An 18,145-nucleotide genomic window follows, 5' to 3' on the forward strand; every position below is an offset into this window, starting at 1 on the left:
CAGGAGTGAAGCAAAGCTCATGCATCAGACTTCTTTCTATCCAAAGTTAAAGATGTTCCAAGATCAGCCAAATCCCTTTGCTCTGATTTTTAATCATTTAGCAATCTTCTGAAGCCTGATAGAATTTCCTAGACATCCACTTGTCAGGACATTCATGAGGAGGTCATTGCTGGTATATGGACACAAATATGCCATTCTTGGAAAAGTGTTCATATTGCCCATCTGACTTCTCTCTCAAGTTCTTGTGAGATGGGTTATTATCAATCATGCACACAGTTTGGTCAAACCCACCCCACAAGTGAACTGCCAAATCATGCTCCATTTCTTTTTAATTATTCACATTTTAACATGTCTAAAATCAGTGACTTTTTAGATTCCATGAAATAAAGTAATTTTGAGAAAGCAAAATTTAGTTTTTTTAATCCAGGATATTAGTGACCTCATTAAGGTTCATCACATTTGTGAGGCCAGGAATAGAATGGCCCTATCTAGGCCTATCTGGAATATTATAGAAATTATTTGCAAGGACTTATTATCTTCTCACACACACGCACACGCACACATGCATGCACACCCACACCCCTCCCCCCACACCATCAGGACTTAATAGAGGTCTTCCTCCCTGATATTGCCTAACTGGAATAAATTCATAGCCTGTAGGTCTCATGGCACTCTGTTCATGTTTCTGTGTCTGATCCAAAATATCAGGAGGTTCATGGTATTACTACATTTGCCATAGAACTTCATTCTATTGCACTCCCAGAGGCTACCCTTCTCTCCATCAGCACCTGACAAATTTGTGCTCTGTGTGGGTCAAAAAGAGAAGAGGAAGAATGAGGATGACCCAGGGAAAAGCTATCTTCACCGCTGAAAACAATTGACATCATCAGCCCAAGTAGCTATGGATCAATAGTGTAAGTCTGGTGCAGAGTAGCCTACTTTGGTCAACATAGCACTTGATGGAGTCTTCTGCTCCACTTTTTTTTTTTTTTTTTTTGAAACAGAGTCTCACTCTGTTGCCCAGGCTGGGGTGCAGTTGTGCGATCTTGGCTCACCGCAACCTCCGATTCCTAGGTTCAAGTGATTCTCCTGCCTCAGCCTCCCAAGTAGCTGGAACTACAGGTGCACACCACCATGCCCAGCTAATTTTTGTATTTTTTAGTAGACCTGGGGTTTCACTATGTTGGCCAGGCTGGTATGAAACTCCTGACCTTGTGATCCGCCCGCCTTGGCCTCCCAAAGTGCTGGGATTACAGGTGTGAGCCACCGCACCTGGCCCCAATTTTTAAATTATACTTACATTCAATAAAATGTCCAAGATCTTATTTAGAGCATGACCCAAAAGAAGACAAGTCTTAAAGACCGTTTTGTCTGGTAGCCTTCAAATTGAGGCCCACATACCCCTACAGGTATACAAAACCTCACAAAGGATAACTGAGTATACACATTTTTAAAGAAATTGATTTCCAGATCCTTAACTTGCATCCTACAATAGACCTGCGTGGCTTCTCCTTTCTCATTTTCCCATCTCAGTCTCCTTCCTGTTACTTTGCAAGAAAAAGGTATACCTCCCACACAAGCAGCATTTTTCTATGATGTATTGTTATTTTGTGTGTATAAACTTGTAGAGCAAAAACAAATGTCCAACTCAAAACATTGATGGCCAGCTTTGTGGTTTTCCTTGGATGTCTAACTCCATGCTTTACCCTTAAAAGAACCATTATGCCTTTTTAAGGGCAAAGCATGAAGTTAGACATGTGGTATTTTGATTCATGCTAAGATATTCGGAATTCATGTACACTGAAGGAAAAGGCAGAATTACCAACAATTTCCTTTTAATAACCTCTCTCCTTTATCCCTGGCTATTGCTACAGAATGTGTTCCTTTAGGGGAAGAGGTTCCCTTGAGAGCAAAGCAAAGATGAGGTTGTTGGTGAAAAGTACTGAAGTCCACCGTGCCTTATTTCCTTGTGGTTGAGTACCATGTTTTATCCATTAGTGTTAAGATTAGTGTTAAGAAGTGAGATAGTTGTCATGGGAATGCATCTCAACACAGCAGTTTAAATTGAAAAGACTTTTCCTAACAGAAAACTCATCTGACTTTACTGATAATGAAGACTGGCTTTTTCAATTAGGTTAGATAATGGATGCTGTCTGTAACTTGAATGAACCAAATCAGCAGCTCCAAGGTTATGATGAAAATGTATTTAAGGCACATAATAAGACAAATAGATTTTATAAAAAATTTTGTACTGGCATGGGTGAGTTGAAATAGTTCTATTTTCCCCATTCTTTCTGAGTGCTTCTGTTTTCCCCATTCTTTCTTGTTCCTCATTCTTTCCCAGTTTATCACTGAGGAAAAGCATACCAGGAAGTTATTTTTTTTGTTAAAGTATTGACATACTTTCTCAGTGGTTGGTAAATGTTTATTGCCCTGAATCCTAGGAGCCCTAGCCCCTTCCCAGGAACCTGGGACCTGTCAGTCTTCATAATCTGGTAGCTGTAAGGTTAGTACCTTGCATTGCAGGGGTCTGCAGGACCTGCTCTAGCACAAAGGCCAGGGTCCAGCACTCTGGATTGGTTGGTTCCTTGTCTTACAAGTTAACATTGAATATCTTTCCAAGTTGTGAGTATAATTGTCATTTTATAAATCTTAGTAATGCTTTTGCAGTAACTAAGAAATGACTCTAAAGATAGTTAACAAGTCATTTAGTTTGTTCCTAATTTTTAAAATATTTTAACAAATAATGAAGGAGGACCTGAGTTGCCAACTAATTGAACCTATTTTTTTTTTTTTTTTTTTTTGGAGACAGAGTCTCACTTTGCTGCCTAGGCTGGAGTACAGTGGTGTGATCTCGGCTCACTGCAACTTCCACCTCTGGGTTCAAGCGATTCTCCCATCTCAGCCTCCCAATTAGCTGGGATTACAGGTGTACGCCACCATACCTGGCTAATTTTTGTATTTTTTGTAGAGATAGGGTTTCACCATGTTGGTCAGGCTGGTCTCGAACTCCTGACTTTGTGATCCACCTGCCTTGGCCTGCCAAAGTGCTGGGATTACAGCATGAGCCCCTGTACCCGGCGAAACATAAACATAATTTATAATTTTGGATGGAAAATCACTGTGTGATTTTAGCTTGGAGTCATGGTGGATTTTAAAGAGATGGACCAAATAGCTCTAATAATATGTGTATTTCCAGGTACCCATTTTTGAGAACAATGTTTCTCAAGGCTCCTATTTTTAAAAATAAAAAATACAAATAATATTGATGCTGAACCACAACTCATTCTACAATTCAACAATTGTCATCTGTGAATCCATAAAGTAATTATGGGAAAAAGTCTTCACCTATATCATCAGCAAATACATTTAGAGTATAATCTGTCTGGGCATGCTGGCTCACACCTGCAGACTTAAACATCCCTGTCTGACAGCTCTGAAGAAAGCAGTGGTTCTCTCAGCACTTTGGGAGGCTGAGGTGGGTGGATCACCTGAGGTCAGGAGTTCAAGACCAGCCTGGCCAACATGGTGAAACCCCACCTCTACTAAAATAAATACAAAAGAAGTTCTGTTCCAAGATGTCCAAATAGGAACAGCTCCCATCTGCAGCTCCCAGCGTGATTGACACAGAAGATGGGTCATTTCTGCATTTCCAACTGACGCACCTGGTTCATCTCACTGGGACTGGTTGGACAGTGGGTACAGCCCACAGACGGTGAGCTGATGCAGGGCAGGGAGTCACCTCACCCACGAAGCACGAGGAGTTGGGGAATTTCCCTTTCCTAGCCAAGGGAAGCTGTGACAGACTGGAAAATAGGTACACTTACACCCAAATGCTGCACTTTTCCCATGGTCTTAGAAACCAGCAGACCAAGAGATTCATTCCCGTGCCTGGCTTGGCAGGTCCCACGCCTATGGAGCCGTGCTGACTGCTAGTCCAGCAGTCTGAGATCGCCCTGCAAGGCTGCAACCTGGTGTGGGGAGGGAGATCCACCAATGCTGGGGCTTGAGTAGGTAAACAAAGCAGCTGAGAAGCTCGAACTGGGTGGAGCCCACAGCAGCTCGCAAGGCCTACCACTCTATAGACTCCACCTCTGTGGACAGGGCATAGCTGAAAAAAAGGCAGCAGAAACTTCTGCAGACTTAAACATCCGTGTCTGACAGCTCTGAAGAGAGCAGTGGTTCTCTCAGCATGGTGTTTGAGCTCAGAGAACGGACAGACTGCCTCCTCAAGTGGGTGCCTGATCCTCGTGAAGCCTAACTAGGAGACACCTGCCAGTAGGGGCCAACAGACACCTCATACAGGTGGGTGCCCCTCTTGGACGAAGCTTCCAGAGGAAGGATCAGGCAGCAATATTTGCTGTTCTGCAGCCTCTGCTGGTGATACCCAGGCAAACAGAGTCTGGAGTGGACCTCCAGCAAACTCCAACAAGCTTGCAGCCAAGGGACCTGAATGTTAGAAGGAAAACTAACAAACAGAAAGGAATAGCATTAACATCAATGAAAAGGACATCCACACCAAAACTTCATCTGTAGGTCACCAGCATCAAAGACCAAAGGTAGATAAAACCACAAAGATGGGAGAAACCAGAGCAGAAAAGCTGAAAATTGTAAAACCAGAGTGCTTCTTCTCCTCCAAAGGATTGCAATTCCTCACCAGCAATGGAACAAAGCTGGACGGAGAATGATTTGATGAGTTGACAGAAGTAAGCTTCAGAAGGTCGGTAATAACAGAGTTCTCTGAACTAAAGGAGCATGTTCCAACCCATCACAAGGAAGCTAAAAACCTTGAAAAATGGTTAGATCAATGGCTAACTAGAATGAACAGTGTAGAGAAGACCTTAAACGACCCAATGGAGCTGAAACCATGGCACGAGAACTTTGTGATGCATGCACAAGCTTCAGTAGCTATTCAATCAAGTGGAAGAAAGGATATCAGTGATTGAAGATCAAATTAATGAAATAAATAGAGAAGACAAGTTTAGAGAAACAAGAGTAAAAAGAAACAAGCAAAGCCTCCAAGAAATATGGGACAATGTGAAAAGTCCAAATCTACGTCTGATTGGTATACCTGAAAGTGACGGGGAGAATGGAACCAAGTTGGAAAACACTGCTCAGGATATTATCCAGGAGAACTTTCCCAACCTAGCAAGGCAGGCCAACATTCAAATTCAGGAAATACAGAGAACACCACAGAGGTACTCCTTGAGAAGAGCAACCCCAAGACACATAATTTTTCAGATTCACCAAGGTTGAAATGAAGGAAAAAATGTTAAAGGCAGCCAGAGAGAAAGGTCAGGTTATCCACAAAGAGAAGCCCATCAGACTAACAGCAGATCTCTTGGCAGAAACCCGACAAGCCAGATGAGAGTGGGGGCCAATATTCAACATCCTTAAAGAAAAGAATTTTTAACCCAGAATTTCATATCCAGCCAAACTAAGCTTCATAAGTGAAGGAGAAATAAAATCCCTGACAGATTAGCAAATGCTGAGAGATTTTGTCACCACCAGGCCTGCCTTACAAGAGCTCCTGAAGGAAGCACTAAACATGGAAAGGAACAACTGGTACCAGACACTGCAGAAACATGCTAAATTTTAAAGACCATCAATACTATGAAGAAACTGCATCAATTAATGGGCAAAACAACCAGCTAACATCATAATGACAGGATCAAATTCACACATAACAATATTAACCTTAAATGTAAATGGACTAAATTCTCCAATTAAAAGACATGGACTGGCAAATTGGATAAAGAGTCAAGATCCATCAGTATGCTGTATTCAGGAGACCCATCTCACACGCAGAGACACACACAGGCTCAAAATAAAGGAATAGAGGAAGATCTACCAAGCAAACGGAAAGGAAAAAAAAGCAGTGGTTGAAATCCTACTCTGACAAAACAGACTTTAAAGCAACAAAGGTCAAAAGAGACAAAGAAGACCATTACATAATTGTAAAGGGATCAATTCAACAAGAAGAGCTAACTATCCTAAATATATATGCACCCAATACAGGAGCACCCAGATTCATAAAGGAAGTCTTTAGAGACCTACAAAGAGACTTAGACTCCCACACAATAATAATGGGAGATTTTAACACCCCACTGTCAATATTAGACAGATCAATGAGACACAAGGTTAACAAGGATATTCAGGACTTGAACTCAGCTCTGTGGACCTAATAGACAACTATAGGACCCTCCACCCCAATTCAACAGAATATACATTCTTCTCAGCACCACATCGCACTTATTCTAAAATTGACCACATAATTGGAAGTAAAGCAAATGTAAAAGAACGGAAATCACAACAAACTGTCTCTCAGACCATAGCACAATCAAATTAGAACTCAGGATTAAGAAACTCACTCAAAACCGCACAACTACATGGAAACTGAACAACCTGCTCCCGAATGACTATTGGGTAAATAACGAAATGAAGGCAGAAACAAAGATATTCTTTGAAACCAATGAGAACAAAGACACAATGTACCAGAATCTTTGGGACACGTTTGAAGCAGTGTGTAGAGGGAAATCTATAGCACTAAATGCCCACAAGAGAAAGCAGGAAAGATCTAAAGTAGACATCCTAACATCACAATTAAAAGAACTAGAGAAGCAAGAGCAAACAAACTCAAAAACTAGCAGAAGGCAAGAAATAACTAAGATCAGAGCAAAACTGAAGGAGATAGAGACACAAAAAAACCCTTCAAAAAATCAGTGAATCCAGGAGCTGGTTTTTTGAAAAGATCAATGAAACTGATAGACCACTAGCAAGACTAATAAAGACAAAAAGAGAGAAGAATCAAATAGACAGAATGAAAAATGATAAAGGGAATATCACCACTGATCCCATAGAAATATAAACTACCATCAGGGAATACTATAAACACCTCTATGCAAATAAACTAGTAAATTCTAGAAGAAATTGATAAATTTCTGGACACAAACACCCTCCCAAGACTAAACCAGGAAGAAGTTGAATCTCTGAATAGACCAATAATGGACTCTGAAATTGAGGCAATAATTAATAGCCTACCAACCAAAAAAAGTCCAGGACCAGATGAATTCACAGCCGAATTCTACCAGAGGTAAACAAAGAGGATCTGGTACCATTCTTTCTGCAACCACTTCAATCAATAGAAAAAGAGGGACTCCTCTCTAACTCATTTTATGAGGCCAGCATCATCCTGATACCAAAATCTGGCAGAGCTGCAACAAAAAAAGAACACTTCAGGCCAATATCCCTGATGAACATCGATGCAAGTATCCTCAATAAAATGTTGGCAAACCGAATCCAGCAGCACATCAAAAAGCTTATCCATCACAATCAACTCGGCTTCATCCCTGGGATGCAAGGCTGATTCAACATAGCAAATCAATAAACGTAATCCATCACATAAACAGAACCAACAACAAAAACCACATGATTATTTCAATAGATGCAGAAAAGACCCTTGACAAAATTCAACAGTCTTTCATGCTAAAAACTCTCAATAAACTAGGTATTGATGGAACATATCTCAAAATAATAAGAGCTATCTAAGACAAACCCACAGCCAATATCATACTGAATGGGCAAAAACTGGAAGCATTCTCTTTGAAAACCAGCACAAGACAAGGATGCCCTGTCTCGCCATTCCTATTCAACATAATGTTGGAAGTTCTGACCAGGGGAATCAGGCAAGAGAAAGAAATAAAGGGTATTCATTAAGAAAAGACGAAGTCAAATTGGCCCTGTTTGCAGATGACATGATTGTATATTTAGAAAACCCCATCATCTCAGCCACAGATCTCCTTAAGCTGATAAGCAACTTCAGCAAAGTCTCAGGATACAAAATCAATGTGCAAACACCACAAGCATTCCTATACACCAATAACAAACAAACAGAGAGCCAAATCATGTTGAACTCCCATTCACAATATTGTTACAAAGAGACTAAAATACTTAAAAATTCAACTTGCAAGGGATGTGAAGGACCTTTTCAAGGACAACTACAAACCATTGCTCAATGAAATAAAAGAGGACACAAACAAATGGAATAACATTCCATGCTCATGGATAGGAAGAATCAATATCATGAAAATGGCCATACTGCCAAAGGTAATTTATATATTCAATACCCTCCCCATCTAGCTACCAATGACTTTCTTCACAGAATTGGAAAAAACTACTTTAAGGTTCGTACGGAACCAAAAAAGAGCCTACATTTCCAAGACAATCCTGAGAAAAAGAAGAAAGCTGGAGGCATCACGCTACCTGACTTCAAACTATACAACAAGGCTACAGTAACCAAAACAGCATGGCACTGGTACCAAAAAAATTATATAGACCAATGGAACGGAACAGAGCCCTCAGAAATAACACCACACATCTACAAGCATTTGATCTTTGACAAACCTGATAAAAACAAGAAATGGGGAAAGGATTAAAAAGGATGCCCTATTTAATAAATGGTACTGGGAAAACTGGCTAGCCATAAGTAGAAAGCTGAAACTGTATCCCTTCCTTACACCTTATACAAAAATTAATTCAAGATAGATTAGAGACTTAAATGTTAGACCGAAAACCATAAAAACCTTAGAAGAAAACCTAGGCAATACCATTCAGGACACAGGCATGGGCAAAGACTTCATGACTAAAACACCCAAAGTAATGGCAACAAAAGCCAAAATAGATAAATGGGATCTAATTAAACTAAAGAGCTTCTGCGTGGCAAAAGAAACTACCATCAGAGTGAACAGGCAACCTACAGAATGGGAGAAGATTTTTGCAATCTATGCATCTGACAAAGGGCTAATATCCAGGATCTAAAAAGAACTTAAACAAATTTACAAGAAAAAAGCAAACAACCCCATCAAAAAATGGGCAAAGGATATGAACAGACACTTCTCAAAAGCAGACATTTATGCAGCCAACAGACAAATGAAAAAATGCTCATCATCACTGGTCATCAGAGAAATGCAACTCAAAACCACAATGAGATACCATCTCACACCAGTTAGAATGGTGATCATTAAAAAGTCAGGAAACAACAGATGCTGGAGAGGATGTGGAGAAATAGGAATGCTTTTACATTGTTGGTGAGAGTGTAAATTAGTTCAACCATTGTGGAAGGCAGTGTGGTGATTCCTCAAGGATCTAGAAGTAGAAATACCATTTGACCCAGTGATCCCATTACTGGGTATATACCCAAAGGATTATAAATCATGCTACTATAAAGACACATGCACACGTATGTTTATTGCAGCACTGTTCACAATAGTGAAAACTTGGAACCAACCCAAATGTCCAACAATGATAGACTGGATTAAGAAAATGTGGCACATATACACCATGGAATACTGCGCAGCCACGAAAAAGGATGAATTCATGTCCTTTCAGGGACATGGATGAAGCTGGGAACCATCATTCTCAGCAAACTATCACAAGGACAGAAAACCAAACACTGCATGTTATCACTCATAGGTGGGAATTGAAGAGTGAGAACACATGGATTAGGTGGGAGTTGAACGATGAGAACACATGGACACAGGGCTGGGAACATCACATACTGGGGCCTGTCAGGGGGTGGGGGTCTGGGGGAGGGATAGCATTAGGAGAAATACCTAATATCAATGATGAGTTGATGGGTGCAACAAACCAACATGGCATATGTATACCTAGGTATCAACCTGCACATTGTGCACATGTACCCTAGAACTTAAAGTATAATTTTAAAAAAAATACAAAAAAATTAGCAGGGGCATGGTGGCGGGCACCTGTAATCCCAGCTACTTGGGGGGCTGAGGCAGGAGAGTCGCTTGAACCCTGTAGGCAGAGGTTGCAGTGAGCCGAGATTGTGCCATTGCACTCCAGGCTGGGCAACAAGAAGGAAACTCTGTCTCAAAAAAAAAAAAAAAAAAAAAAGTATAATTTACATGTTAACAATTATGGGAATTTTAAACATATAAAGTAAATATAAACATATAACAAAATATGTTATATGTTTTGGTTAATTGTGTATTTCTAATAATTGCAATGACAATTCAAGCCAGAGGGAAAATATTCACATAGAGCATTATAGCCATTGGAGAAAATAAGTTTCAACTTATATATGCATATTGTTATTGTAGAAGACAGTTATACAATCATCAGTAAAAGACTTACAAGTATAAAAATATATTTATTTGAGACGAAGTTCTTTTTGGAAAGTAGAATGGAAGTAAGAGTCCAAAGAGAAAAATAACCATATAATATTATAGTAATATAACAAATACACTTCCTTGTGTATTTAAAAACAGACAATGAGTATATCAAATTATTATGGAATTTATATTCTACTTTTAAATATGTTTTAAAGACTGCTGTAATACATATCTTTTTGTTTATTTATACACCATTGCTTTTGCAATCATGATATTATACTAAATAAAAGAGCATTGGATTTATTGAAAGTCGTTTCTTGGATTTATGAGGCACTGCCATGAGTCAGGGTCACCCAGCTTCAGGACATTCTTCTGGTGTACTTCAAATCCTCATTTTTCATACACAAAACTAAGATTGAGGGAAGCTAGTTACTTATTATGTCACACAACCTGCATGATGTGTAGAATCCAGCTCTGTGGCTCTCAACTTGGTTCTCTTTCTTTAAACTACCATAAACACATGAAATCCTAAATTAAACTAAGTATTAATTTTCAAAAGAACAATCTGTGAGCCAACTTGATTAAGTATTTTTAAAGTCTAATTCAAATTAAAACTTTTTTTTTTTATTTTTAGTTAACTAATTATTGAACTAGATAAGAATATTTTCCTAAATGAGACTGGTACTCGGTTTGTTGGAGTCTCTGGAAGGAGCAGCAAAGCCTTTGGGAAGCTCCAGGGTGTCATAGAAAGCAGCAGCCTTGGCCTCAATTTCTAGTCACGCTAGTTACTAGCTAAGGGCTTTGGTGCTGTTTACCCAACTCCCCTGAGTTTGTTTCCTTATCTGGAAAATGGAGATTAAAGTCCCTGCCCGATGAAGTTAAGGTTAAGATGAAATGAGATAATGCACGTAAAGTGTGTCGTACAATAGTTGGCATACGTTGGAAACCTAAAAATACTCATTTTCTTCTTGATATTTATCTTTATTTTCTCTATTTTCTATTTCTACTCCCTAATGCATTTGTCTGTTATACTTCCTAAAGCTCATGTCCTTAATGTCTCCTTGGATGATATGTGAAGCTAATAGTTTAATGGCTTAGAGAAGTGATTTTCAAGCTGTGAGCCATGGGAGCTCTGTGGAGGTTAGGGGTGGAAGTGGGGGCTTGGAAGGAAGAAAAGCCATGGGGCTCCAGTCCTTTCATTAACAAGTTTGCTTGTCTCCACATTTGCCAATGACTTTGTTGAGAAAAATGTTTTCCTGGGCTTCATGGGCCATTTAAATTGTGAACTCCCAGGGACACGGTGCTTAGCCTAAACCATCAGTGCTTCAAAATAGGCATTTCTGTTACTGAGATTCTGTATTTTTGAGATATATTTTGAGATAGGCTTAAGGGTGAAGACATTTGGCTGAAGTCAGCAATAAGTTGCAACCTCAGGGTCAATCCTGATTAGTGTACAATGCATAATACAGACAATTGATGAAAAGAGGGGCAACGTGGGGTGCATGCGAGCAGTAGAAACTCAAGTATTCTGAGAATGTTCATTATGAGTTTCATAAATTTTTAAATTCGGAGTACGTATGCTTGCTCTCATTCCCAATCACCCTGCCATTTTATCCAAGGCCTGTTTGTTTCTTTTTTGGAGCTGTTCTCTTTTTTGGTAAATGGAACATCATTTCAGTCACCATTCCCATTTCCTGTATCCCAAATGAAAGAAGAGAAATTGAAAGTGATCAGTCCTATTCTTGTGTTAACTGGAAAAATGATGTTTTAATAGGACAACCGAAAATCCTTGTTATTTTCCCTCAATGGCTTTAAAAATATTTCCATTATGTCTTTTTCATAATCGAGTTGTAGACATTCTGTGTACCCTTGGCCTTTTAAAAAAAGATGAACTTTTGTACTTGTTGAAAATGTAATGGAAACATTAGATGCATCAGACTCATCATTACATCAGCCTTGAGAATAAGTCTGACCAAGATACCAAAACCTCAAAATAATTCATTAGTGGGCTTTGGAGGAAAGATGTGCCCTTCTCCCCTCAACATAAAGCACTCTGGGGAGGATTCTGCTTAATTTCTGTACCTATCACAGAACAGTTTCCCTTCTCTCCTTTCTGAAGGCTCTTTGTGTTGAAGGAATAACATCTATTCTATTTCTCTCTTTTGTTCTTTCTTTTTCCTCTGTCATTTCAAAGTTATATAACTCATGTTTTCCAAGTTGAAATGGTGACATTTTTATAGTCTTGATCTTCTATGTTTTGCAGAAAAACTAGATTCCCAAAAATAAAAGCTCTCTGCCTAGTTATTTCTGGGAATTTCTTGTTTGTGGTATACAACCACAAACAAGTGGAATCCACAACTTTCTTCCTATCCTGTATCTTCCTCTGTATTCGCTGGACTTTGTATCTACACACTAGGTTGGCAGGACCTCATACCCTCATTTCTGGAGCGCTGGGAAGGATTGGTGAGGCAGCAGCTCTATCTATTCTTTGTCAACCAAGGTTTCAACTTAGTGAGGCCACTGTCTAGGCCTGTCACCTACTTGGAATTACTGTGTGTGTGTGTGTGTGTGTGTGTGTGTGCGCGCGCGCGCGCGCACACGCTTGTAATAGCCATAATGAGTGTAGGGAAGTCATGGAAGGGTTATGGTTACCTGCCTTGTGAGGGACACTTTTAATTATTTACATTTGCGGAATACTTCATATTTTGTGTATATTCTTTATAGGTTTTCCTCTGTATACTTTTGTGTCATAAGAAAGAAAAGCATAAGTTTCTTCATTACAAAATAAGCATAAAATAGTCTTTTTTAAAAATCCAAGCCAGAACACTATCTGGAAAACTGTATAAACTCAGATTGGAAGAGATTATGATGAGATATTAAATAAGCAAAAACAGGTGGTGATATAAATGCGTTTGATAATGAGACCCGTACCAGTCAGGGTTTGGGTAAGAACACAGATGGCATATTCAAATGGGGTAATTTAAGGCGAGTTTACTTAAAAAAGAAAAAGACTATGCTACTTACAGAGGCATGGGCAAGCTTTCAAGGGAACGAGGTGCAGTGCAAGACCTCTGGGCCGAAGAGAGTGAGGAGCAGCACACATACTGGGTCTGAAGGGGCACATGGAGGAGGCAGAGACTGGAATCTGGAAAGAGGAGGCGGATGGAGAAGGCTCTTGGACAGGACCTGGCCTTTGATGGAGAGACACAGGCAACCCACAGTGACCAGGCCTCAGGACAGTAGAGAAAGGACAATGTCACCTCACTTTCTTCCCATGCTTTCATCTTCTGCCGGTATCTCTAGAAAATCAGAGACCAAGAGAAGACAAAGGAGCCCCCAGAGACTTCCATATGGTTCAACATCCTGGGGCATGGAGTGAGCAGAAAAGATACAGCACGGCTCAAGGGAAGAGGTTTCCAATAAAAAATATTTAACCAAGACTTTTTACTTCTCATTTCTAGTCCAATTTATAAGCAAGGCAGACATCATAACAGACTTTAGTAGTAGACTATCAGAGAAGTAAAGAGATCCCTATTTGGAAATGCCAACAATAGAAAGTCTTTGGCTGGGCGAGGTGGCTCACACCTGTAATCCCAGCACTTTGGGAGGTCGAGGCAAGTGGATCTCGAGGTCAGGAGATCGAGACCATCCTGGCTAACACGGTGAAACCTCATCTCTACTAAAAATACAAAAAATAAGCCAGGCGTGGTGGCAGGCGCTTGTAGTCCCAGCTACTAGGGGAGGCTGAGGCAGGAGAATGGCGTGAACCTGGGAGGCGGAGCTTGCAGTGAGCCAAGATCGTGCCTCTGCACTCCAGCCTGGGCGACAGAGGGAAACTCAGTCTCAAAAAAAAAAAAAAAAAAAAAAGGAAAGTCTTCATTATAAACAATTATAAACATGCATATGAGGCACTCAGAAGTCCACAAAGCATTTAGAAGTATTTCCTACTGAACATTCCAAAAAAAAAAAAAAAAAAAAAAAACACACATAGTAAAGCCAAATTAAAAGATTATTTTCTCCATTTTATAAATAATGAAACTGAAGCAAGGAGAGTTTAAGCGATACGCCCAAATATATAGACAACAACTTTTCAAATGGACTAAGTTTCCATTCAGTGATTTTTACTTTTGACTTCGATTTGTATTTTGCTGTACCATTCCCAGGGGACAGAATTAAACATATACCCGAAGTTTTTAACCATCCAAACTTCAGCAAGTATCCTTATAAGAATGTATCTGTAGGCAGAGAATACCTGCTCCTGTGTCAAAGTGAGTTTCATTACACCAATGCCTCCAGAAGAAGAACAACTAGAGTCCAAAAGCTTTAAGGGCTAATGTAGACCTTTACTGAAGATCTGGTTTAGGAGGGCATAAAGGGAGAAGAAAATTATAGCACACACCACAAAGTAAAACCTCACAAAAGTCTTGTTTCCAATCATCTATTTAAAACTCTACCCCAATCTCTCCATTATCCTTGTAGACAAATAAAGCAAGAAATAATTCTCCCCAAAAGTGGCAGAAAGTGGTGATACCTGTAAAGACATTTATAATAAAAATTAGGTTTGCCTGTGTCACATGTAAAATGGCCGTTGGTCATTAATGTCACTCATGTCTTTAGTGCACACCTCTACAGAAATGATTATACAATAATCTTCATTTCTTGGCGGTCCCGTTGAGTTATTTCTTGTTGCTAATACCGTTGATACCTCAGTATCGATGGGAAATTGGTTCCAGGACTCCCACAGATGTCAAAATCCAGAAATGTCCAAGTCCCATATATAAAATGGCATAACAGGCTGGATGCGGTGACCCACTCCTGTAATCCCAGCACTTTGGGAGGCTGAGGCTGGCAGATCACTTGAAGTCAGGTGTTCAAGACCAGCCTGGCCAATATGGTTGAACTTTATCTCTACTAAAAATACAAAAATTAGCCAGGCGTGGTGGTGGGCACCTGTAATCCCAGCTACGTGGGAGGCTGTGCCTGGAGAATCGCTTGAACCCGGGAGGCAGAGGTTGCAGTGAGTCGAGATTGCACCACTGCACTCCAGCCTAGGAGACAGAGCTAAACTCTGTCTCAATAAATAAATAAAATAAAATGGCATAGTATTTGCATATAACCTATGCACATCCTCCTATCCACTCCAAATTATCTCTAGATTACTTATAATACTTAATACAATGTAAATGCTATATAAATAATTGTTATGTTGTATTGTTTAGGGACTAGTGTCAAGGAAAAATGTCTGTACATGCTCAGAACAGACATAACCATTAATTTTTTTTTTCCTGGTTATTCTTGACCTGTGGTTGGCTAGATCTGCGGATGCAGAACTCTTGGACGTGGAGGGCTGACTTTGTGCGTATGCGTTGCAGGGCGGGGATCGGGGTGGGAATTTCTCCTAATTCTCAGGATCAGAAGTTATTTTTCTTTGTTCTTTCTTATACAGGCATTCAAAGGTAGCTTAAGCTTAATGCAGCATGGCAGACACATCCAGCATTTTTAGTCCAAATCAGATCTTTGTCTAAAACTTATTTTAAAATGTCAATTTATCATCTATTAGCAGCTGTCTAAAGAGATTCCAAGACATACTCATTCTTCTTTTTACTTTGCTTTTGCTTCTTCCAGTAAGAGTTGTTCAAATGTTTGGCATAAATGTTATTAGCAGAAGAGACATTTCATCTCTAGGCAGAGACTGCAAAACTCACTGAGGAGTATAGGGAGGTTTTGCTTTATTCATAACCATATATATTTAGCTCATGATTTAGAAGTAATGCTTCTTTTAAATCAATTTTATACTGCCAAGAAAGGTCTGCCAAAGAAGAATAAAGAAGCATTTCTTAGATCAAAAAAGAGAATGCATGTAAAAACAGTTTGAAATCTAGTTATGACTCTTAGGAAGGAATTCCACCCAGACATTAAAAGCACAAAAACTATGCCTTATATGATCTAACTTTAAAGTATTATACATATTTATACAATAGTCTAGTGTTTTTTATTTCCCTTTGCAATACTATAAGAAAATAAAAATACTATAAATGGTAATTAATATCAGTTGATGTTTACTTTGCTTTCTGAATTTCTTATGAGTGTGTGTTTTACAATCACAAAAACAGATATAATTTATCCTTTAAAGAAAACTATAAAGCACTATCCTGAAGGTTAATTTCAAACCTAGTAAATGAACCTGGGGTGTATAAGCAGCCAAACAATTCCTCATGGAGAGACAGTGCCTAAAATAGGCCTGGCAGAATGGAAAAGAGAGAGCAACCCCTGCTTCTGGAAAGAACATTATAATTGAGACAGTTTGAAGACAAAAGGAGAGTGAACACAGTATAAGAACATCAAAATGCTACATTTTATTGCTGTTTGATGTAGAACAGATGACATTATGCAGCTCAAAATATATTCTGATGTTTTACTAGCGAACATCAAACCTCTCTCCTTATGGATCTAAATGCTATTTTTAGATGTTATATACTTAAGGTGCATAGTCTATCTAGGGTCAGGTCCTCTTAAAAAAACTGTGTTTAAAAAACTCTACTTGTGTAGATCACAGCTTTTATCTAGAGAATAAAATCATTCCTTATTTTGTTAGAAAAAAATCTGATTTTATAATATTTTAAACAATAGTGTAAATTATAGTGCTTAAAATCTGATCAAGATAACAAATGGCTTAGGCTGTGAAAAATTTACTCTGGACTGCCCTAGAGGAAGTCAGGTATTTATGGTTAAGGTTATACAGATTTGATATAGAATCTTAAATTAGTAATGGGCTTTACATCAATTTATTTAGGATGTTCATACTTCAGTTGAACACCTTGAAATTTTTGAGGGATTTACCCATGATTTAATTAGTGACAAAAAAATCACTATATGTAGTATGTGGTCTTTTTAGTCCTTTCAAATCTGGGTATTTCTTTCAAGGTTCATTGAGTAGCACACCTTTTAAAAATATACCATAGGTGTGGGATATTCTGGCTTCAATGAAAACAACTGAGAAACATGAGAACTTAAAGGATCCAAGGGTTCTTCTAATTCAGATTCTTTGCTTTAAAGGTGTGGAAACTCTGGCTCAATAGGGTTTGGGGGACTCCAAGTGTCCCCCTTTGTCCTTCTTTGGTAATCAAAATATCCACAGGGATGTCAAATGAATGCCCTAACTGCTCAAGCCCAGACCCAAAAGAGACTAAAGAGACTTCCAGAGTAACTAGTGGATGGAAGCTGGTGTGACCAAGTTAGTATTCCTTCCACCATCAGGGTTCTAGAGAAATTTTCCGTGAGTTCCTGCTTCTGTGACCCTGGAAGCTGCCCTAGAATTCTCTTCATTCGGATCTCTGACGGCTAAACCTTTTTCATGATTTTGAAAGCAGGTAGAACACGGCTGTCTCATAATTCTCAAGGAGCTACATTAAACACTTTTTTTTTGAGATGGAGTCTTGCTCTGTCTTCTGAACAGAAAATATGACCCAATTAATATCTGTGGACACCGTGTTCTCATCTATCTCAAGAGATTTTTCTCTTCACCACAAAAATTGCTTATCAATATACTTTGATGCTTTATTCTCTTTTCTTTAAAAGCTGTTAATTCACTAGTACTTTTTAATTGTCTGGAGTCAATTCCTTTACAGACTTGATATAGCAAGTTACCTTTTATTAACAGCTAAATAAATTCTGGACAATTCAAAACAGATAAATGTTTACAACTACAGCACTGGGTGATTGAACTGACACACACGATTCTATTAGATCCTGTCCTGAGTCACACCCAACACACCTATCTCTGAGAATAATGGAGAAATGAATGCAAAGAGGTCATGTAACAGTGAACTTGCTCACACACCAAACACATTGCTCTACAACTGGCATCTGAGAACACCATCATACAAAAACTTTCTATAACCAAGGAACCCACACAGAGTCTTCATTCCTTAAACTACCAACAATAAAAAAGTTGCAATAAACTATAAACATTAAAGTCTCATCCTTCAGGGGAAAGAATACATTTGTCAAAAAAA

This window comes from Chlorocebus sabaeus, chromosome 10, assembly GCF_047675955.1.
Source record: "Chlorocebus sabaeus isolate Y175 chromosome 10, mChlSab1.0.hap1, whole genome shotgun sequence".
Taxonomy (NCBI): domain Eukaryota; kingdom Metazoa; phylum Chordata; class Mammalia; order Primates; family Cercopithecidae; genus Chlorocebus; species Chlorocebus sabaeus.